General features: G+C 41.2%; 1 long non-coding RNA gene across 1 annotated transcript; it reads right to left on the bottom strand.

Annotated features, from left to right (window-relative positions):
* Window positions 1-1,291: 1,291 nt before the first annotated feature.
* LOC144690918 (uncharacterized) lies at window positions 1,292-22,565 on the bottom strand. Its single transcript, XR_013578994.1, has 3 exons — window positions 22,485-22,565; window positions 21,505-21,615; window positions 1,292-1,965 (listed from the first exon to the last, which is right to left on the bottom strand). It is a non-coding gene; the product is annotated as an uncharacterized LOC144690918 (long non-coding RNA).
* Between the last annotated feature and the right edge of the window lie 2,609 nt (window positions 22,566-25,174).

The following is a 25,174-nucleotide window of genomic DNA, read 5'->3' as shown; positions in this document are numbered from 1 at the left end:
GGGCCCGCCCACGATCGTGGGTGCCGATCGGAAGCGCGCCCGCACGAGCCCACCCATCAACTTCCCCCCTGACGGGGGGGAAAATTCAGCCCACAGAATTGTTGTGGCGCAGAAGGAGGCCATTTGGCCCATTGAGTCTGCATCGGCTCTCTGAATGAGCATTATGACTTAATGGCATTCTCCAGCCTTTTTCTCATACCCTTGCACATTATTTCTATTCAAATAATCACTCAATGTGCTCTTGAATGCCTTGATTCAACCTGCCTCCATCTCACTTCCAGACATTGCATTCCAGACTCGAACCATTCAATGTATGAAAAGGTTTTTTCTCACTTCACGCTTGACTCTTTTGCAAATGATTTTCAATCTGCGCCCTCTTGTTCTCAATCCTTTTGCGAGAGGGAACAGTTTCTCCCTATCTATCTAGCTGCTCTCTTGATTTTGAACATCTCTATCAAATCTCCTCTTAGCCTTCTCCTCTCCAAGGAGAACAGTCCGAACCTCTCCAATCTATCTTCATAACTGAAGTTTCTCATCCCCGAAACCATTCTTATAAGCCTCTTCTGCACTCTCTCCAATGCGTTCATGTCCTTCCTATAGTGTGGCGCCCAGAGTTGTACACAATACTCCTGTTGAGGTCTAACTAGTATCTTATATAAGTTCAGCATAACCTCATTGCTCTTGTACTCTATGCCCCTACTAATAAGCCCAGGATACTGAATGCTTTATTAACTGCTCGCTCCACCTGCCCTGCCACCTTCAATGATCTATACACATATACACCCAGGTCCCTCTGCTTCTGCACCCGCTTAAAAATTGCACCCCTGTCATACTTCAGATGTTACACAGGCAACAAAACAGATTTCTGAGGTCATCACTCTGAATTTGTTGGGTCTCAGCCTCTGGCAAACCCTGAGTAAGGAACTGAAATGTTTGTAATTAAACTGAGGAGTCGCTTTTGAGTAATAGAACAATAGAAAACTCCTCTCACTGACCTGAATAGCTTCTAAGAGAAATCGTTGTGCATTCAATTTCAATAATCAGAGAATGTTCACCTTGCAGCCTTAAAGTGACACAAAGCCACACAGTATAACACTCCCATCACTTTAAAAAAAAATCTGACTCACAAAGGGCATTGCCGCAGGTCCATCTATTTATAATTAATTAGTTACACAATTTGATATACTTTTAATACTTATAAACTAGACATTGTTCTTTAGCTGCAGGCTATTAGAATGTTAATCATTATTCTAGGGTAAGCATAACCTTTTGTTTAAGATTGTTAGCATCAGTATTGCTTATTGCAGTGGTATTAAATGACAATTAATTTTTAACAATAAAACAGAAAAGGCTGGAAATACTCATCAGGCCAGACAGCATCTGTGGGGAGAAACAGAGTTAATACTTTGGGTTGACAATGATCCTTCATTAGAAATGAGCAAAGGTAGAAATGTAATAGGTTTTGATCAAGTGAAAGTCAGGGTGGCAGGGGGAAGAACATAAGGGAAAGTCTGGGATAGAGTAGACAGCAGGAGAAGTTAAATGACAAAAGGTTGTGTAGTAATGGTGAAAGCAAAGAAACACAAGGTATGTTCAGATTGGATGTTAATGGCTGGATGGCAGCCGGCTGAATGCAAAGTGAATGAATAAAGAACAAAATTAAACAAAATGGAGGCAGAGGTTATGATCTAAAACTGTTGAACTTAATGTTGAGTCCAGAAGACTGTAAAGGGCCTAGTTGAAAGATGAGGCGCTGTTCTTTGAGCTTGCATTGAACTTCATTGGAACACTGCAGCAGGTGAAGGAAAGAAAGGTCAGTGTGGGAGCAAGGTGGAGATCTGAAATGATAAGTCACGGGAAGCTCAGGGTCATGCTTGTGGATTAAATGAGGGTGTCCCTTAAAGCGGTCATCGAGTCTGCGATTGGTCTCTCCAATGTCAAGGATACCACATCATGAGCATCAATCTAAAGAAGTACAAGTAAATATTTTTATTTTGAATTAATTTTTCATGTTCCGTTTTGTACAAACCTTTCAGCCATAAATTATCACTTTATTGTAAATATTTAAAAGTAACTATCATGTTTACTTTTGTAAAAGTGTTTTTCAATGTTGCTTTGCTCTTCTACTTAGTTAGCTCTCATCATTATGCCTGAACTTCAATTTGATTGGCTGAAAAGCCTTGCTGTTGCTTGACCATTTGCAGACAGCACAGATTCCCTGTAGAGGGCGCCACGCTGGAAAAGACACTAGATTAGTGGAAAACTCCACTGACAGCCTACAAAATGTCTGTCAGCAAGGTGAACGGTGAGTGCTTTCCTTCACTGCTGAGAGCAAAATCCAAGCCATTAGTCTTTTGTTTCTCGAAGGCAAGGAAATAAAATGATGAATAATACATAATTTCTTATTCAATTCACCACAGGCACATTTCCACACATGATACCATCTCCATCTCCTGAAAGCACTGCTCAGATTTTTTTTTTGCGCAGTGGACAAAACATGGGATGTAAGGCTAAAGGGACTGTTAAATAATTCTATTGGGTTTCCAACTTTCCATTCTGTCACGACTTGGCTATTTTCACATCTTTAGGAATCTGTTTGATGAGATCTTTGTCATCAGAAGTCTTTTCTTACGTTAACGTTCTTATCATCAAAACCAGCCCTTCACGTTCATCAACAGAAACTTCAGATCTCCCTAATTACCAATAACATATTCCAGCATTGCATTCACAGCTACCCGCTACCCTTTGTTATGCAATGTCTTCTACAATGTTTAGTCAGGTCCTAGAGGTGATGGCAATGCATCTTTTCCATTACAAGTGTCTTCCATCACATTGTCCTCACATTTCTTACAACAAAAGGAACAAGTCTGATGCGCCTGTACTTTGAGATCAGCTCCAAGCTAACAAAAGCACTGAACAGTAATTCCTCGGATGATTGGCTGCGTGCTGAAAGTAGCCTCTCATTTCAGCACTGCACCAGGACTTCTGTACAATGGAACTTCTCGCAGCAAGTGGTTTATTGTTTGCTTCTGAGTAATCCTTTCTAATTAACAGTAGCCCTGGAAGAATAATGAGTTGCAGGTTGTGCAAGTCAATCCAGTCCATAAATTTCTAAGTGAGAGTCCCCCTGGAAACTTTGCATCCTATAAACAATACTGATCAGTCTTCCATGAAATGGCTTCCATGTTAAGATCTCCTAACTTAAATAGAATTTTATTGTTACTAGCATGAACAAGGGTGAAAGATTTAATTTACCTATCGGAGAGAATGGAGGGCAGGGCACTTGTGTTCTGCAAACCCCAAACTGATTAGATGACATTTATGTGTTCACCAATTGTCCAGCTTCGATTGGCAGTAAGATCATATCTAAAGCTGCTCATAATTCAACATTCAGGGTAACTGATGTGGAGAACAGAAAGGCACATTCAATAACACCAGAGTGAAACTTGCAGGGAACTGGGGTGAAGGCACATTCATAAAGGGCAGAAGTTCTTGATCCATAAAAAAAAGCATAAGATTTTTTAGAATTAGAAAACAGGCACACAGGCCAAACAAACCTATCAATTTTTGGCATATAACCTATTTTTCCTGCTTCTTACCAGAGCCTTTCTTTCCAGAAATGGATCTGTTTTCCCCTTTCACACGACATTATTCTTTCCAGCTCAAGGCACCCACCAAAAGAACATTCACGGTGTAAATGCTCAATAGCTCCAGGACTAAATGGTGCTGAATTTTCCTCAGTCAAACATCTCCTGATAGAGATAGAAAGTTGTATTCAGTTGGATTTCCTCACCTGCAAAGACCTAACTAGGAGACTGGATTTTGTGATCAACTGCAATCAAAGGATATTTGGCATTCATTGCATTTACAGTTGCCAACAAGCTATGGGTTTTTGCACTGGAACTTGTGGTCTTTCAAAACCTAAAGCAGCATACGAACATACAAACTAGGAGCAGGGGTAGGCCACTCAGCCCTTCAAGCCTGCTCTGCCATTCAATAAGATCATGGCTGATCTGATTGTAACCTCCCGCCTACCACTGATAGCCTTTCACCCCCTTGTTAATCAAGAATCTATCTAGCTCTGTCTTAAAATTATTCAAAGACCCTGCTTCCACTGCCTTTTGAGGAAGGGGGTTCCAAATTCACACAACCCTCTGGGAGAAAAATTTCTCATCTCTGTCTTAAATGAGTAGCCCATTGTTTTTAATCCATGACCTCTACTTCGAGATTCTCCCACAAGAGGAAACGTCCCCTCCATATCCACTTTGTCAAGACCCTTATATCTTATATGTTTCAATCAAGTCACCTCTTACTCTTCTAATCTCAAGTGGATACAAGTCTAACTTGCCTAACATTTCCTCATAAGACAACTGCCCATTCCTGGTATTAGCCTAGTAAACCTTCTCTGAACTGCTTCTAACGCATTTACATCTTTCCTTAAATAAAGAGACCAATATTGTACACAGTATTCCAGATGTGGTCTCACCAGTGCCCAGTACAACAGAAGCATAACCTCTTTACTTTTGTATTAAATTCCCCTCACAATAAACAATAACTTTCTATTAGCTTTCCTAATTACTTGCCTTATCTGCATACTAGCTTTTTCTGATTCATGTACGAGAACACCCAGATCCCTCTGCATCTCAGAGTTTTGCAGTCTCTCACCATTTAGATAATATGTTTCTTTTTTATTCTTCCTGCCAAAATGGACAATTTCACATTTCCCTATATTATACTCCATTTGCCAGGTCTTTCCCCACTCACTTAACTTACCTATGTCACTTCATAGCCTCCTTACGTCCTCTTCACAACTTACTTTGCTCCCTATCTTTGTGTCATCAGCAAATTTAGCAACCATACCATCTGCCCTTTCATCCAAGTTATTTCTATAAATAATAAAAATTTTAGGCCCTAGCACTGATCCCTGTGGCACACCACTCGTTACACCCTGCCAACCAGAAAAAAGACCCATTTATGACTACACTCTGTTTCCTGTTAGATAGTCAATCTTCCAACCATGTCAATATGTTATGCCCTGCAGTAACCTTTTATGTGCCAGCTTATCAAATGCCTTCTGGAAATCTAAGTACAGTAAATCCACTGGTTCCCCTTTATCTACAGCACCTGTAACTCCTTCAAAGAACTCCAAAAAATTGGTCAAACATGATTTCCCTTTCACAAAATCATGTTGATTCTGCCTGATTGCACTAAACATTTCAAAGTTCTCTGCTATAACATATTTAATAATAGTTTCTAACATTTTCCCTATGACTGATGTTAAGCTAATTGGCAGCTTCTACATAACACCTTCTACAGGGAATATTGGTCCAGTGGGAATAAGGAAAACAACTGCGGATCTCATAACAGAATTCAGATTCCTTACTGGGACAAGTAGGCCCTGCTATTTATTGAGATGGGGTTTTGGATGGGAGTGGAATTATGAACAGAAAATGGGAAATGTGTGTTTTCCACAGCGCCATGAAGTTTAATTCCATGACTTGTGCTTTATTTTTTTAAACAGCTTGATTGAGAGGCTTGACTACCTGTTGGATTGGAGCCACCCCAGAAAAGGCCAGAGCCAAGGATCAAGAATGTTTTGTGATTGTTAAGGATAGAGATTGTGGAGGTGGGGCCATTGGCTAGCACACAATTGGTAAGTGGTGAACTGATTATGTGGAGGTGGTCAGAGATTGCAAGAAAGCTTGTGAGGGAAGGTTTTATAGTTCAGGGGGAAGATGTGTGTAAGTATGTTCAGAGAAAGTCAGAGAGCACGGGGAGGGGGCTTTGGGAAATATCGGGACTTAGTGATTGTGAGGGGGTGGTCGGGAAAGATGGAAGAGTTGTGATGGGACGTTGGTAATCTTGGGGGGGTGGGGGTGTTGAGGGGTTGAGGAGTATTCTGGAGCTGTGACAGTTTGCAGTCTTTGCTTATTGGGCCAGGAGGGAACACTGCTGGTCCTTCTAAGCCACAGATAGTGTAAGGCACTTACTTACACAAATGCAAAATATTGCAGATGCTGGAAATATGAAACACAGAAAATACTGGAAATACTCAGCAGATCTGGCAGCATCTGGGGAGAGAGAAACAGAATTAACATTTTAGGTCTATGATCTTTCAAGAAGATAAATAGTTCTGATGAAAAATCATTGACCCAAAGCATTAACTCTGTTTCTTTCTCCACTGATTTGCCTGACCTCCTGAGCACTTTCAGAATTGTCTGGTTTATTAAAGGCACTTGTGTATGATGTATCAAACCCATCTTGCCTCCTTTTACTTTTTGAGTTTATCAAGGTACAGAAAACATGGCCAGCTTTGGTTAAGGATAGAGATCCTGTAAAAATAAAAGCTTGTGGCCTACCTAAAGGTTTTAATGACTGACCCACCATCTGAGAGTAGATTTGTCATCCTACCCTTGCTTTGCAGCTATTAAAAATGGATTTAAGGTGGATTTTAAATGTTTCATGTTCCAAGTTATTAGCATTTTAACATTTTATCCCACCCAAACTCATTCATTTTGTGGGGTTAAAAATACCCCATGGCGTGTGAAACAGGAAGTGTAAGAACAGCTAATTCAATGCCAAGTTATTTACAGGAAACAAAGAGAGGGAAACGTAGATGAGATGAACTGAGATATATATAAGTGATGGAAAGACTAAGCTAGTAAAACATACATATATATTTATATGGAAGGAATGAGACTCCACACTTCTAAAAGTTAATTCTCAGTGGCAGAGGGGTTTTCTAGCGGTATTTAAGACATACTGCACTAATAAATATTCACTTATATTTGAATGAAATGGCTTAAACATTTTCTGGTGTGTTACTTGGTAACTAGTAGCTAAGTTTCACACCCTGTGTTTCAATATCGAATCCTTCGGCAGTATACCAGTATAGCAAAGCTTCTTGAAAAACAGCTTTTTTTGAATTGTACATTTAACTGTGCATGTAGGAACCCCAGAAGTCGCTGTCCAATTTGCTCTTCAATATTGTGAGTACTGAGAGCCTCAACATTATTTTTACTACAAAATACGGGTCAACATAACAATAAAAAGGAAACACTCACAAATGACTGCACTTCAATACACCAGACCAACAGTTGACATGATAGCTTCATCTAATTGGGTTCTTTTTCATTCATTTTTGGAGCAGAGGTCAGCCATTGTAGTGTAAGATTGCAAAGATCAATCCAGATTTGTATAAACTTGCAAAATCATTTCAAAATCCATTTTTTTCCTTTTGGAACTGATCTGTCTTTCAATGTGAGTTCACAAATGGGAAGTGCATTATCTGTAAGCTTGGGAAACAACTAGAAGGCAATATGTGCTGTTTCACTAGGCAGATGCAATATAGTGATACACTCTCTACAAATATGACTTAAGTAACAACATATAGTTTGTTTTAAACATAATTGGAAGGTAATAAATTAACCATAGAGGTTTCATTTTCTTTTGATAATTTGAATAAACTGACTGCAGACATTTTATTATTTATAGGCAAATAAAAATGCAAGCATGTAAATATGTAATTAGTCTTTATTATAAAGATATTATAAAATAAAAGAGTTTATGCCTTGAGCTAGATTATTATTGGGAGAAAAGTAAATATCAACATTGCGCTAATGTGAATCCATTAAACTACTTATCTTGCGAAAACACAACTGCACTATATTTCTTTAATATAGAGAAAGTGGGTGGAAATTATCACAGGCAAATCATCTTATAGCCAGATTCTGATGGGATTACAAACTGCAGGAGTACAACTGGGACAATATACATTTATCGATGCCCAAAGTTAAGAGGCTCTTTTGAGATATAGTCAGGTGCTTTGTCAACTACCCAGTGTCACCATAAAGAGCAATAAGAGAACAATAATTTGCCTCTGACAATCAAATGTTGTGGACATTAAGGGAAGGCTGTGTATATGTTAGTTTAGGGAGTGGGTAATGAGCTGGCAATGTTCAGGTCTATTTGGGAAGGGATCTGATTATTGCAAAAAAGCTAGTCCTCTACTAAGTCCAGAAATTTTATCGAGGCCATCTTGACTCAGGCGTTGGTGATAAGAGCTAAATAGATAAACTAAGAATGGTACATTATTCAACAGGTGCTACAGGATTGGTTCTTTACAAAGTTTATCGAGTATCCACAAAATGTAGAGACTAATAGCATTTTCTTTTTAAAGTTCTGAAGAAAGACCTGACCCGAAACTTGTATTTTTGCCTTACAACATATAGCTTGTTTTAAGCATAATTGGAAAGTACTTAATTAAGAGGGAAAGGCAGGTGTCAGCCAGACGAAGTGGAAACCACGCAAGACTACATCTGAAATAACTGATAACAATATGATCTGTTACATTGATAAGGAAGCAAGACCTGCAAGCTGATCAGAGATTCTTTGATATTTGATAATTAAGTGATCAAATGATTTTGGAAGTAAACGATAGAAAATGCCTCACACTCTAAAGCTTTTGAGGACAACTGTGGGCAAGGTCAAGAGAAGATGCCATAGAAACAAAGAAGACAAATAAACAATTATTGTGGGGGGGTGGTTGACATGGAAAAGATAGCGTGTTTGGGAGTGGGTGGCAGTTACAAGGGCTTAAAATTATGGCATGTTGGAACCCGTTGACTGCCATCTTTAACTTCAGCACATTTGACTGGGAAAGCCCCAGGAGAGAGGCGGGTTGCATGCTATTGTGGAGTAAAGGGTTAACTCTAACACTACACTAATAATAGCTACTGAGCATGTGCCTAAGGAGCTATTTCATAAATGATGTTACTCAGAGGGAGATGCGTGAGAAGAATCTAAGAGAGAAGCAGTAGCCCTTGTCCTGATGTTCTGCAATCATGTATATAGTTAGTTACGTAAATAAAAATACTTTTAAGGAAAGATCTTTGACCCCTGCCAAATTTCGGAGGACAGTAACACCCAAAGTTTTCTAAGGCAACTCAGAAATAATGGAATCATAATATCTAAAGAGGTTACTAACAGCTATTTCAGTTGTCGATTTCAAATTTAACTGCATGTGCATAGGGTTCAGGACTTCCTGAAATGCCAGTGAAATCAAGACAAAGGACAACAGGTTTTAGGGGAGCTGAACCAATAACAGGTAAAAAATCCTTTCCTAGACCGCACAACTGCTTCCTTGTTTAAGTTTACATTTTTACTAGATTTAGGCACCCCCTCCTCTTCCAAACACAAATGGTCCCCCAGGTAAAAATTACCCCCATTGATTCAAATCGAAGACTTTTTTTCAGAACTGGAAGAAGTTCGAGATGTAACAGTTTTAAGTTGTACAGAGACAGGGAAAGGGGAAGAAGGCAGGAAAGAATAAAAGGGAAGGTCTGTGATAGGGAGGAAGGCAAGAGAGATAAAATGACAAAGGGATGGTGGTGTCAGACAAAAGTGGGTGGTAATGGGGCAAGTAAGGAAACAAGGCCAGAATTTTTCATATGACGGGCGGGTTCAGCGGGAGTGGGCGGGGGCGGGTGCGGAGCCAATCACTGCCCACGCTTGGCTCTGCACCACCATTTTACTTGGGTAGGCCAGTTAAGACCCGCCCAGCGTAAGATGCAACGAGTATCGCTCAGCGCTACCTGTGCGGGTAGGGGGAGAAGGGAGAGTCAGGGTCAGCGCTCTTTCGTGCATGCGCGTGAAAGAACACTTCAGTCTCCCTGAGGCAAGGAGCTGCCTCAGGGAGATTGAATCGATATTAAAATTATTAAATAAAAGGTTTAAAAATGTAGTTAAAAATGTCCCCTCATGTGACTGTGTCACATGAGATGGGACATGTTTTCATATTTATGAAAATTTGTTTATTTATTTAATAAAGCTTTAGGAAACCTGATCCCGCTCGTGGATGAGGTTTCCTAAAAAACGCGAAGGCTGATTGGGCTTTTCGCCTGCCCACCAACCTTAAGGTTGGATGGGCAGCATTAACAATTACAATAATTGCTTTGTTAATGGCCTTAATAGGCCATTTACATTTCGGCAGGTGCGCCCGCCAAACAAAATATCACGGGATTGTGCAATGACGTCGGGACGCACACCCGACCTCATCACACACCATTTTTCATGTCAGGCCCGCCCCCGCACACCAACTGAAAGATTCTGTCCCAAGAAATGTGTCTGGAGGAGGTGTAAATGGTAACAGCAAAATCATTACCATCAACTTGCAGTGGTTATGATCTGAACGTGTTGAACTCAACATTGGATCTGGAAGGTTGTGACATACTTAATTGAAAGATAAGGGCCGGAATTTCCCGGCTCCACCCGCTGGTGGGATCTTCCCTTCCCACCGAAGTCAATGGTCGTCTGAATGGCTCGCTGCGTCTCATCCACTGCGGGGGAACATGCTGCAGTGGGGCCAGAAAACTCCGGCCATACTGAATCTTGCACTTGCATTGAGTTTCTACAGATTCTGCCCGACCTGTGAGTGTTTCCATCATTATAGGTTTTATTTCAGATTTCCAGCAGCCATGGCATTTTGCTTTAGTTTTAGTAGTTACCACGATGTTTTGGGAAGTGAGTATTATGTCCTACAACCTCAGCACAGCTCATCATTTCCTCAAACATTTGCTCCTTTGTGCCAACGGTCATGTAATACATCCAACTTTCCATCATTCCTGTGTGAGATTTGACTCTGCGTATACATAAGCCACATGGTGCAAAATGTATAGGAATTGTTAGCTTTTACCCAGAGATCTACATAGGCCATAACATACCAGATGTGAATAAATTGTCAGCTTTCACCCTGTGAAGCTGCCTTATCTGTGCTGCACATGAAAACATTGCATCTTTTGCCTGTCATTTCATCATAGGTCCTAATTAAGAACTGAAAATGGTATTTTTGTGCTGTCAGATAAGTATTAGCAGAAGCAGATCCAAGGCTAAGCAGGAGACAAATACATTAATACAGCAGATGAGGGATATTCATCCTGCTACATTGGATGAAAGCAGTAATGATCATGCCGTCTTTGACACTGATGATGACCATTAATCACAATGTAATTCATAACTAATTAAAAACTATGTTGACGTGCATGAGGAGACATCATCAAAGGGCACAGAAATGATGGGAGCCCAAGCTCTTCATTCTACTGCGTGCTCCTTCAACCATGTGTAATCCATTCACAAAAGAGAAACCCAACCCTGTGAGAACTGTAATCAGCTGGTGCTACCATTGCTCTGCATTCCTGCAAATTAAAGTCTAATTGAAAATAATTGGCTCAGTTGCCAAATATAAGTAACATATTTCAACTCATAAAATAGTTTCAAAGCGATTTTTAAATAAGAAAACCAGTCACTTTAAAAATACGGATTATCAGTTCATTATCATATTTCTGTTGGTGGGAGTTCGTTTTGGACAAATTGGTTGCTGCATTTCCTACATAAAAACAGTGACCACATGTCAAAAGTCGTTGACTATAGAGTTCTTTGAGATTTCCTGAGGTCGTGAACGACTCCATATAAATGCTAGGCTTCCTTCTATTACGTTTTCTGCTTTTTAAAATTTGACTTACAGCTTAATGTGCCACCTGTGTTGAATTATCCAGCATCTGTTAGGGTGGAAGTAGGGATGCTGCTATTGAGTTAAATGCTTCTGGGCAGGGGAGGATACAAATCATTGGGATTCTCACTCCTGATCATTATACTTGCTGTAAATAGCATAGACTGAATATTAGGGAGAACAGGTTGGGCTTGGTTGTGATGCCCATCATGGCCCCCGACCCCCCTCCCTCCATGGTTGAATGTCAGTGTGAGTTTCCTGGGCTGGTTGTTGAAGTGGCAGGACAAAAGGGTGCAACGTATTTCACACCTGCCAATTTGAATGCACTCCAGTCTCATAGGATTTCTTGTGATTGACTTCAAGCAGGCAAGCTCCTAGCCCATATTAGGCCTGAACCTGTGGTCGAGCCAGCAGGATAGTCAATTACCAGTTACACTGAACTGTGGATAAATGGAAAGGGATGTGGCCTCCTTTAGGGCTACAGTACATATATGGAAAGTTCCATTATCTTTAAGAATAATATACACCCCCTTTCAAAAGTTTCTTCCTCTGTAAACAGTGGGGAAGATGTGGCTGGGAACACAGCAGGAGTGAAAGAGAGAATGCTGCAGCTTTTTAAAATCTCTGGGCCCAAAGGCTATCAGGATCATCACCTTCCAATTAGAGCACAGGTTTTTTTAGTCCTCTGGGTTTTCAGAGTTTAAAGAGATGGAGATACTGAAGTTGACTTTGTACACAAAACACAAAGGAAAGGATCTTTGCCAGTGGAATGAACAAATCTTCTAATCTATATTTTGCCCTTTGACCACGGAGAATCTTGCCATCCTGCAAAATTATAATGCCTTGCCTTGTTTCTGCCTTATCCATTGGAATAGTGGCCAAAATAGCTTGACGTGGCAAACAACATCTCTGACTTACTCTGTGCATCATGCTGGTTAGATAATGTTAATGATGGAGAGCCAATTGAGTACCAAATCAAACTTTGAAAGGATAAACTCACCTGGCTGGATTGCATCTGCACATATTAAAATAAGCTAAGGGAGATTTAGCTTAGACTCTGTTACATAGATATAAAAATTCATTAGAAAAGGGAAAAGTGCCAGAGGACTGCTAGGCCAGCTCATGTTATATCTTTATTTAAAAAAGCAGTGGAATAAGTCTAGGGAGTTGGGGACCAGTTAGCTTAACATCAATGGGAAGAAAAATAATGGAATCTTTACTGAAAGATGCAATTAAAAAGAATTGCCAGCACAGATTTCAAAAGGAAAGGTCATGCTGGACCAACCTCACTGAATTCTTTGAAGAGGTAACATAAAAGGCAGATGAGGCTAATGCAGTAGATGTAATAGATTTGAATTTTCAGAAGGTCTTCCATAACGTAAGGCATAATAGACTCCTGATTAAAGTCAGAGCATAAAGAGTCAGGGATAGGAGCAGAATAGATAACAAGCTGGTTACAGAACAAGAAACAGAGATCAGGTGTTAGGAGTAGCCATTCAGAGTATTGTGCACAGCTCTGCACTCCAAATTTTAAAAAAAAAGATATAAACAATGGAGGAAGTGCCAAAAAAAACTTGCTAGGATGATACCAAAACTGAGGGGATATACTAATCAGGAAAGTTTGAACATGCTGGGGCTCTTTTCCCTAGAAAACAGAAGGTTGAGGTTTGACTGAATAGAGGTCTTAAAAATTATGAAGTAATTTGTTTGTGGAGACATATAGAATATGATGCCACTTGTAAGGAGATCAAGGGGCATAAACACAGAGTCATCAATAAATCCAATAGGAAATTCAGGAGAAACTTCTTGACACAAAGTGTGGTAAGAATGGTGAACTTGCTGCTACATAGGAACAGGAATAGGACAGATAGTCCTTTGAGCATGTTCCACCATTCAAGAAGCTTATGGCTAATCTGTGACCTCATTCCTTTCCCCCATATCACTTAATATCTTTGGTTAGCAACAATCTACCATCCTCCAATTTAAAATTAACAAATGATCTAGCATCAGTTGTGACCTGCAGAAGAGTTTCAAACTTCTACCATCTTTTGTGTCTAGAACTGTTTCCTGGTTTCATTCCGGAAGTTCTGTCTCTAATTTTTAGACTACTCTCCCTCATCCTAGGCTGAACAACCAGCAGAAATAGTTTCTCTCCACCCTAACTGTTCTCCTTAATACCCAGAAAACATTGATCAAATCACCCCTTAACCTTCTAGGTTCCAGGGAATACAACCCTAGTTTGTACAATCTCTGCTCATAATTTGACCCATGAAGTCCAGGCCTCACTTTTGTAAATGTACATTGAGGTAAATTCTACCCTTCCTCAGGGATGGTGCCCAGAAATGCTCACAGTGCTCCAGTGTGGTCTAACCAGAGCTTTGGATGTCTGAAATATGAATTCTGCCCCCTTGTACGCTGGTCCTCTAGATATAAAGGTCAGCATTTCATTCTTCTTTTAAATTATTTTTGCACCTGTTCATTACATTTTAATGATCTACGTACCTGAACCCCAAGATTCTTTGGACCCCCACTGTTTCTAGCTTTTCACCACAAAGAAAATACCCTTTTTTAAAATCCTTTTTAGGCTTAGGTCTTCACATTTGCCTTCACTGAAATTGATTTGTCTCAGTTTTGCCTATGCATTTAATGTATTGATATTTCTGCTATGTGCTGCTATCGACACTGCTTATAATGCTATCTATTCTGTGTCATCAGCATATTTGGATATATGGCTCCCTATCCCATCATCTAAGTCATTAATAAATAATTAATAGCTGAGGCTCCAAAACAGATGCTTGCGGGACACCACTAGTCACATCCTGCCAGTTAGAGTACCTGCCCATTATTCCTATACTCTCCCTCCTTCCCCTCAGCCAATTTGCTAACCAAGCAAATAGGTTGCTTCAATTCAACCAAATTCAACTTCAGTTAGCAATCGTGTATGAGGTGCTTTACCAAATGCCTTCTGGAAGTCCATATAAATAACTTCAACAAACATTCCCCTGTCCGCTATTTGGGTCACCGCTGTTTTTTCAAAAATCAAGTTCATCAGGCATGGCCTACTCTTTACAAATCCATGCTGTCTCTCTGATCAGCTGAAAGTTTTCGAGGTGTTCAGTCACCCTATCCTTAATCATAGATTCTACTAATTTCCCCACAACGTATGTTAGGCTATTTGGTCTATTATTCCCTGAGTTCCCTCTGTCACCTTTCTTAAATAGCAAAGTGACGTGTACAATTTTTCAATTTGAAGGAATGGTTCCCAAATCAAGAGATCTTTGGGAGATTATGGTTAGGGAATCTGTAATGTTTTCTCCTACTTCCCTGAAAATGCATCTGGCCCTGGATATTGTCAATCATTTTCTTCATTACTGTCATTTTGCTTACATTAATTTTGATGAGTTGCTGTCTCTGATACAATACTTGTCTCCTTGCAGTGGCTGGCATGTTGACTCGTTCCTCCATTGAAAATATTGATACAAAATAATTTTTCAGTATGCCCACCATTTCCTTACTTTCATTGATAAATATCACTGTTATTAACTTGAAAGGGGGCCCACCATACTCCTCACCATACTTTGCTCATTGCTCTTCACTATACTTTTTTTGTTAATGTAATTGTGATAGTGTGGTAATCTGAAGTGTAATATACCTTTAAGCAGAATGTTACAGAACATCACATGATCTTAGTATTCAGCAGAGTGGTGTGGGCTACCTCTGTAGTTAGTAGTCAGTGGTTAGCAGTTAGGCAGTATCGAGACAGAGTTTGCAGAGTAAGCACATGTTCGGTTGCAGCTGATTACCTTTGCAAATGAACCAAGATTCTCAACCTATGAAGTGTCTGCTAGTCAACCCAATCAAATAGGATCCAACAAACTGATGACTAGGATCAAACAGAAAGAATATTTGATTTTCATATCCCTTGCATACTTTCTTTTGGCAGCTCTTGCTATGTGTTTTGTCACTCCATGGTCTTCTTTGTATCTTTCCAATTTGCCAGTATTTATGCTTCTTTTTTTGTATTTGTGTATGATTTTTCTTCTATTTGATAATGTCTCTTACCCCTTTGGTTGTTCATGGTTGTCTTTTTTTTGGCAAGTAAATGTGTTGCCCTTAGGGGTACAAACTGGTTCTACATCATGTCAGTTTTTATTCATAGATAATTATGTGGTATTCTGAACAGAAGCCTAACATGATATTCACTTTTAGAGACATTGGTAATGTGGTGCCTATGATGGAGTTTAGTTGTAGATTGGGTTGCAACAAGTATCATAACTCTTTGACATCTTCCATTGTGAAGTGAAACGTACACCTAGAACAACTAGAGGGCGGAGCACCTTCTATTCTGAAGTGGAGGTACTGACACATGGGAACCATGTGTCTTTGATGCTGCCCAACCAGCCTGGCCTCTAACTACTGCTTCTGTTCTGCTTCCCCAGATGGACAAAGCAATTGGGAAATTCCCATTGTATAATTGAGGGTCACTCACAGCCGCATGTACAAAGGGAATCAGTAACCCGTGGCCAACAGCGTAAGCAACTTCATTCAAACGGCATGAAAAATAGCTACTAATAAAATGTTGGCATGCATTTTTTAAGTCTTTAAATATAATTTAGCCTTTTCTCCATCAATAGCAAACCAAGATGCCTCCCTTACAAGCGCAAGACCAATGACTGACAGCAACTGAGATGACCATGGAAAGAAATAGTGTTGGAAAATTTTGTGGGTCAAAAATTAGGCCAGAATCCAGGGAATTGGATGGAGTGTAATGAATTCCCATTGTACATTACTGTCCCTCTCCACCAAAAAACTGCCCAAAATTCAAACTGCTTGCAGAAATAAAATCTGGCTCACCTCCTTGTCTGGAAAATTAACCCATCTATTACAGAAGATGACTGATATGTTGTACACCTCCAGCATTTTCGCCTTTTGTTCAAATTGCAAGTCTTGGCAGTTTTTCTTCTGGATCCACCAGAGCAGTTTCTCCATTTCTTTCTTTACTTTTTGATAAGATTGCTTTCTCTGGGGTTAGTTACAATCAGGTCAGCTACAGGACAACCAAGGCAGGCACCTTCCCTCTGTTGTATAACAGGCCTCTTTGAGGATGAACAAAAAAAAAAGCAGATTATGTTTACTGTGGTAGTGGGTGGAGGTGGGGGCAGGTGTGGTGGCTAGGTGGCTAGCATGTGGATGTGATTAATGCCAACAACATGGGATTTGATCACCCATTCCAGTTGAGATTCAAAGCCTGCCTCCTTGCCCCATATGTAGTGAAAATCAGGGCACTTTGCTGTGGTCCAGTCAATGATCGCCAAAGACCTGCCTTTGGGTGGAGAGCTGAGGAAGAAGAGATGTTTACTGTAGATAACCTAATATCTTTTCTTCTCACGGAGCATCGTTTCCTCTTCCTGGATATTTTTCCTTTAATCCAAATGGTGTCATTGCCAGCTGCCTCTCGATTTAAGAATGACGTCCACTCAGGGTCATGAGTTTCTGCCATAGGTCTTCGTGTGACTAAACAGGCTGATTCTGGACCCACGGGTCTTTAGTGCCATGGGTCAGGATGTGCCAGATCTAGAGTGCAGGATTTCTCATGGAGCATCATTTCCTCTTTCTGGATATTTTTCCTTTAATCCAAATGGTGTCATTGCCAGCTGCCTCTCGATTTGAGAATGACGTCCACTCAGGGTCATGAGTTTCTGCTATGGGTCTTCGTGTGACTAAACAGGTTGATTCTGGACCCACGGGTCTTTAGTGCCATGGGTCAGGATGTGCCAGATCTAGAGTGCAGGATTTGCTTCCATTTCTTTCCTTCTCTGCCGCTGCTCTGCTTCATTATTAAGGCATTATAACTCAAAGCCTGATGCAGCTTGATGGACAAGTTGTCGCCATTTTGAACAAGTGATAACAAGCTCCTTCCAGTCATTAATGCCAATGCTACTATGCTTCAAGGAAAGCTTCAGGAAGTCTTTGAAGCATTGCCTTTGTCCTCCCTGGAATGTTGGTCGTTTGAGAGTTGAGTAAACAGGACATGACGGGAGAGACACTTTTCAGCCAGTCAGACAGTGTCCAATCCGTTGAAGTTGATTCTGCAGGAGTTTTGCCTGAACGCTTGTGGAGCTGGCTTTGAGAAGACACTTGCATTTGTTTGACGGCCCTCCTATTGAATCTGGAGGACGAGGTGGAGGCATTGCTGATGGAATTTCTCTAGCAGTCACATGTGTCACTGATACACAGTCCAGGTCTCTCTGCAGTGCAGGAATGTGGTGATATCAACTACTCTGTACACTAAGACTTGTGGAGGTCTTTGTTGTCAAACACTCGCTACCGTAGGTGGTAGAAGGCTGAGCTGATGCAGCTGATCTGGTGTTGGATCTTCTCATTAGTGGTGGCCCTTTGAGGGAAGTAGCAGCCAAGGTATGGGAAGTGCTCAACATATTCCAGAGTCTCACCTTCAACATATATGGGAGGTAGAATATTTGGCTGACCAGGTATGGGTTTATATATGATTTTTTTTTTGACAACAATCAAGGACAGGCAGAGATTCCTATATGCAGAATTAAAGAGATCAAGAGTGGATGGAAAATTGTGTGCAGAGTAGGCAATAATACTGTAGTCATCCGCAAACTGTAGATCATATATGTCTATGATAATCAGTTTAGTTTTGACGCAGAGGCATCGGAGGTTAAAGAATTTTCTATCTAGACCGTATGAGATACTGATACTAGAGAGCAGTGATCGTTGATAAGGTAGATTGTAAATATTATGGGAGCTATCGCACAGCCTTGCTTACCTCAGTCTGGATTTTGACGGTATCTGCAGATCTCCCACTCAAGTTAGTTGCAATCATAACGTCACAAAAACCTAGCTGGTTTTCAAGACAGCCTTGCTATTGAGGTACCTTCATCCTGGAGCTGCAGCCTCTGCAGTGGTTGTCACCATTAAAATGCAGCCAGAGGGTCATGCTGCCTTCAGGAGTGGGGTCAGCTCCCGCTTTTGGCCTCCATCGTGGGACTTCAGCCCAATGTTTTAATAGGAGATGTCGATTTAGGACAGCTGTGGATCAGAGAATAGAATTCGGCTCCAGTCTGTTTTCTGATTGGCTGAACTCAGTTCTGAGCCCCATGAAACATGATTATTCATCCAGCTGAAATCCTGCCAACCCACACCACAAAATCTCACTTATCAACAAGACAACATCTGTTGTTCCTTTGCTTGTCAGCTTTCGTAAGTGTTTTCTAGCTGAGCTTCAGGGAGACATGATTTCTCCTAATTGTTCTTGGCTAACTACAGCATTCATATTATATATGCAATATATAATGATGTTAAAAAGTGTAACTATCATTACTATATATTATGTTTTGAGGGAAATCAACCTGTTACACTGAGGTTGCACAGCTAATGAGAAAAACGTAGCTCTGACAAATCTGTGATAATAATAGAACGTGCACAATCCTTTAATTTTTTTCTTCTTCGGTCTATATGCATGAATAAATCTTTGTACTGCATGCACCTTCCCACTTAAGATTGGCCGGGAGATCAGCTCTCAAGTCTTGTCCAATGTAGTAAAATAACCAAAGACTAAGAAGCATTAAAGAATATCTGAAAAGGGCCTTTTTAATCTTTCCCAGTTAGGGGGATTGGGATGAGTGGGTGGTTAAAGTGGCGGTCAGACACTACCCACTGTGTTCCCATCAGCCACCCGTTTAACTGGCATGTTCGTCAGCAGTATTGGGTCTGCTTGCCCATCATTTCAATTAAGACTATTATTGGCAGCAGAGACAATGGGCACCATCTCTTCAGTCACGGATCAAAGTCAAGACTAGCTACAGAGGGAAAAGGCTAGATTTCCCTATGATTATACCACCCACTTGCCGAGAAAAACAATGTTTGCTAGAGTGGCTTCTTCATTCCTTATTTTAATGTAAGCTGTGGGATCTGCACAACATTTTAATTTGTTCCTGGGATGTGAGCATCACTTTCAAGGAGAAAAACGACCTTCATAGTCAACGAATTCCAGATAATTACCACTTGCTGCATAAAAAAGTTTGTTCTCATATCCCCCCATATCTCTTGCCCAAAACCTTAAATCTGTGTCCTTCAGTCCTTGTGCTATCAGCAAATAAAACAGCTTTGCTTTATCACCTTAACTAACCCTGTCACAATCTTGTACACCTCTATTAAATCCAGGAGAACAACCCCAGCTTCTCTAACCTAACCTTGTAGCTAAAATCCCCTAACCCTAGAATCATGATGGTAAATCCCTTCTGCACCTCCTCAAGGATCCTAATATCCTTCTCAAAGTGTGGTGACCAAAACTGGACGCAATACTCTAGTTGTGACCTAACCAGAGCTTTATAAGTGTTTTGCATTACTTCCCTGCTGTTATGCTCAATGCCTCTATTTTTGAAGCCCAAGACCCCATATGCTTTGTCAACTATCCAATTTCTCTAGGTAAATTCAACTACATTATCATTAGAGGCTATGTCACAGCACAGTTACTGAGAACTTAATGTGCGCTAAGCAAATGGCAGACGATATTGCCAGTGCTTAAGACACGCAAATATTCTCAATTTTTGCTTCTAACACTGCCGGGCAATGTTCTAAATCAATTAGAAGCCAGACAAAACTTCTTCGACACTGCCTCAACAGTATGCCTTAAATCCAATGTGACAAATAAAACATTAAACCGAAAGAGCCAGACCTGATTTCCTGTATTAGTTATTACGGAGTTGTGTTATATGGAATATTAATTTATGATGTAATCAGACCTTTGTTAAACAAAGAACACTTTCCTACAATGGCTACTATATTGCATTTGCGTAGGACACAAGCTGCTTTATGGAGGCTGGAATTTTCCAGCCCTGACCGCGGTGAATCTCTCCTGTGGCGGGGTCAGCGAGCCGTTAAAATCTCCATTCATATTAGCGGGATCGGAAGACCCCATTGGCGTGAGGGGCTGGAAAATTTTGGCCACAGAGTCTATGGAGCTCTCAGATACAGCAGCTGAGGTAAACCCAGATTGAAACCAGAAAGATGCCACGAGACCCAGCTATTGGCGAAATATGCTAGATTTAAGCTAACATTTAATTTAATTTAATAAAATAATTTAAGTCTGCAACAGGAACAGAAGGGGTAACAGCCTTAACACCTCACTCTTCTCCTGAAACCTTTGTCATCAAAGCTGAGCTGTTTGTGGTGTGAAAATCCACCAGAAGACCTCATTGCCGCAAACTGAGAGTTCTTAAAGGAAGGTTTCAAAACAAAATCACTGTGCCCAAGAGAAAAGAGAATCAACTACCATGGCTGCAGAGTGACTGCTCCAGTGAGGTAACCCAGCACAAGCTATTGTGGAAAGTAACTCTTCAGCTGTAAACAAGCATCTGGATACTCCATGAATACGTTTTTTCTAACTTTATTTATTACTTGGCCAAATTTTAAGATCTGATACTCTGTAAAGTTTTATCTATTTTTGTGCTTGCTTGGGGAGTGGAGAGTGGATGGTGGGGAGGGGACAGGGGGGCAGGTGTGGGGACCTTTGTGATTTTTTTGCATTAGTAGGAATTTGGATATATTTGTACATGTTAAAGCTTTTTGTTAATAATTTCTGCACCTTTACCTGAGTGAGTTTTAACAATATACTAACTCTTTATTTGTTAACTTAAGGAACCTAGCTGGCTTATTTCTTGCACCAATCTGTACATGATTAAGTATATATGTTTTGAATTGGCAATGTCACCTTTTTAAATTCAAACTATGTTATAACTAACTCAGGATTGGTTCAAAGAGAGGAGTCAGGTCAGCCCTCCTAACTTGGTCACAACATAGCCATGATGGTTTGCTGTTAGAGTGACGCTACTAAATTTTGTGTCAATTAACATTCAATTATGGTCAGCCTTATGCTATGGGCTTTGTCAGCTTGTGGAACAGGCTTGAGACCATCCAAGGCAATTTAACTTAGAATTTGGTTTAAAATTCTGGGATAGAAATATGCTTACCTACTTACTATGTCTCCCGATCCTGGGAAGCAACGTTCCATCTAAGCTGCACGGGTGTTCAGGCATGCTGCATTTGAGAATGTGCTGCACAGGCAACAAGCAGGCTGCACACTAGTTCAAAGAAGAAAGATAATTGAAACAGTTAAATAATTATATAGAAATATACATTGCAATGTGTGTTTTTTTTTCAGTTGGGTGTGAATGCATTCAAAGCTTGCTGATTAACAAGAATAGTTATTTTTTTCTCTGAAAATTTCAGAAATCAATAAAATTGATTTAAAAATGTGTTCTATGGGAATTGTTGGCACTTCCACAGTCATTGTGGCTGATATGTGCACCAATAAGTACAAAATTAAACTACACCCACGCGAAATATATTTGAAGGGCATTGTGCAACTGTGTGAAACCTCAAACATTCCTCATAGAAACAGCAGAACATTCCAATACATTTTGACATATTCAGATACGCATTTGCCAATACAGAAATACCCAAGATGTACTACACAGTGAGGAACTGACTAGGGAAGATGGATGCTGTGCAATTCAGATACTTTTATAAGCGACTACTATATTTCACACAGGCAACTGTATCCATAAATAATTCTATGAGAAAAGCTCTTATCAGTGAAGCTTAAAACGTATACCTCCTCATTGTGCTGAAATGCTGTTTCATGTCAAAAATGAGTTAGCACAAATTTAAAGCTATATCTTTTAATAATGGAATGAAAGGCAGATACAGTGACTAAATACATCTTTTTACTCACACTTTTCATAAAATATGACAAAGCTAACACATTTAGATAGAGTTAACGCTTTGGCCACAGTCAGGAAAGGACACCGAAAATGTGCATGACATTATGTTGGTTATGTTAACATTCAAGTTTGCACTAAAAGTGATTTGCAGTATTCCAAACATTGGGCTGTAACTTTCTTGGAGTGGCAATCAGCGTCGGATTGCCACTCAATTCCCAATTACTTACTGGAACATTTCTTCTCTGCCTGTCTCGCCTGACTTTCTGATTCAGGCCGGGTGAGATCCAGGCAGTGCAGCTGTCTTTGAGGCCCAGTGTCACAGCCCAGCAGAGTCGGATTGGTGAAGGTCACGCCCCCCTCTTTTACGACACTAGTTACTGTAAACCAGGTAAGTTAAAGGTCCCATTGAAATTGACAAGCCAGGGAGAAGGTAAGGCCAGGATTTTCTGATCAGCTACCCAGGCAAAAGCCCGTTGAGTTTAGGCCTCTGACCTGCTCTTGTATCCACAGTATTTATATGGCTAGTCCAGTTCAGTTTCTGGTCAATGGTAAACCCCAGGATGTTGATAGTGGGGAATTCAGTGATGGTAATGCCATTGACCATAAAAGGGCGATGGTTGGATTCTCTCTTGCTGGAAATGGTCATTGCCTGACACTTGTGTGGCACAAATGTTACTTGCCACTTGTCAGCCCAAGCCTGGATATTGTCCAGGTCTTGCTGCATTTGGACATAGACTGCTTCAGTATCTGAAGAGTCACGAATGGTGCTGAACATTGTACAATCACTTGCGAAAATCCCCACTTCTGACCTTATGATGGAAGGAAGGTCATTGATGAAGTAGCTAAAGATGATTGTGCCTAGGACACTACCCTGAGGAACTCCTGCAGTGATGTCTTGAAGCTGAGATGACTGACCTCCAATAACCACAACCACCTTCCTTTGTGCTAGGTATGACACCAACCAGCAGAGAGTTTTCTCCCTGATTCCCATTGACGCCAGTTTTGCTAGGGCTCCTCGATGCCACACTCTGTCAAATGCAGCCTTGATGTCGAGGGCAGTAACTCTCACCTCACCTTGTGAGTTCCGCTCTTTTGTCCATGTTTGAACCAAGGCTGTAATGAGGTTAGGAGCTGAGTGGCCCTGGCGGAACCCAAACTGGGCAACAGTGAACAGGTTATTGCTAAGCAAGTTCCACTTGATAGCATTGTTGATGACCCCGGTCGGTGGGGGCGGGGGGGGGTCAGGTGATGTCAGGGGGTCAGGCCTATAGGGGGTGGTGTGTTGAGTCAGGTTGTGGGGTGTAGAGGGGGAATCCCATGGGCGGGTTGAGGGAGTGGGGAATACCGTGAGGTGTGTTTAGTCAGGGGAGCGGGAGTAGTCCTCCTGGGGGGGGTCAGATGTGTGGGTGGAGTTCCCCAGGGGTTCGGGGCTCCCATGTTGGGGGTCAGCCTGGGTCTTTACAATATTTACCCGGAAGTTAGGCGTGGTTTTAATTCTTCTAACTTTTTCTGGGTAACTATTTGTGTCACACAGCTGAGATCATCCAACGTTTGCGATTTAACTTGCATTTTTGGATGGTTCGAAGCACAGGGAAATTCCCCAGAGAAAATTTGCACTCCTGGGTAATTGCCGTGCAGACCTTTATCTGGCAGCTTCTGAAGGGGATTCCCCAGCGCATCTTTGGGGTACCCGCACCAATCCTACGCTGGAAAACTCGGAAGTTACGGCCCATTAAATCTTCCATGGGCCAGTGCAATTGTGCAGCATAATAAAACATAAATGTTTATTTTATTGCTTTTGATTAGAAAGTATTCCTTGATATATGCTATGGCATAAAAGGCTATGGGCCAAGTGCTGGAAAATGGGATTAGAATAGTTAGGTACTTGTTTGACCGGTGCAGACTCAATAGGCCAAAGGGCCTTTTCTGTGCTGTAGACCTCTATGACTCTATATTTAAGAGTAATCTGCTGCAGTTTTATTACGTTATTGAAAATAGGGTTATCAGTAAAAATAAGCATGTTTAATAAGGGTGTCCAATCCTTCCTTATGAGCAACTCAATTTAAAATCACTGAACATGATTTAAAAAGATAACACTGAAGCATTTAATACCTTCACTGGTGTACATGGGCTGAATTTTCTGGCGGACGCGTGGGTGGTGGAGCCTGCATGTCAGCGCTTAAAATGTCACGCGAGCGTCCCGACGTCAGCGCGCGGCATTGCGATATTTCGGTCAGCGCGTGTGCTGTGCAGCGTGATGCCGCCCACCATTAATTAAAGGCCTTGTTAAGGCCATTAAGTCGGCAATTGACGACGATTTTGAGGAGCCCGTGCGAACTTCGGCTTGGCGCACGGGCCCAACGGGCAGGCGGGTAAGTGATTTTTTAACAAAATTCATGCACTGGCAGGATATGTGGGTTCAGAGGGGTTGTTCATGTTTTTTTCTGAAGTATTTAATGCAGAAAGTGTTTTAAATTTGCTGGTGTGATTGTTACCAGTTCAGATTGATTTCCAATAGCTTTCTGTGCACTTTGAAGCTTCAGCTCAGCAGTCTGCAGACAGTAATCTTTATCGGGCCTGCAGCTTTCCGGAGGCCTCCATTTAGCCTGGGTATGGGTTCTGACATCTCCACTGGAGGCAGCTCCTCTGAGGAGGAAAGGAGAGATAGAATAAGGAGGAGGCCAGGAGTGAACAATCAGCCTCTAGGGGAGCCACCTTTGGGAGGCCAGACGCAGGCACAAAGGGCGCAGGGCCAAGAGGTTGGCCAAGGTGGAAAGGGCCGCAGAAGACACCACTATCCTGCTGCCAGGGTATGCAGGCGGCGAAGCAGCTACCTCAATATGTCTGAGGTGCAGCCGAAGGAGGCTCCGTCTGTCAAGGGAAACAGTCAACTATACCTGTCAAATGATTAGCCCTG

The sequence above is a fragment of the Cetorhinus maximus genome, chromosome 2, assembly GCF_964194155.1.
Source record: "Cetorhinus maximus chromosome 2, sCetMax3.hap1.1, whole genome shotgun sequence".
Taxonomy (NCBI): domain Eukaryota; kingdom Metazoa; phylum Chordata; class Chondrichthyes; order Lamniformes; family Cetorhinidae; genus Cetorhinus; species Cetorhinus maximus.
This window is presented reverse-complemented; position numbering and strand designations above follow the sequence as displayed.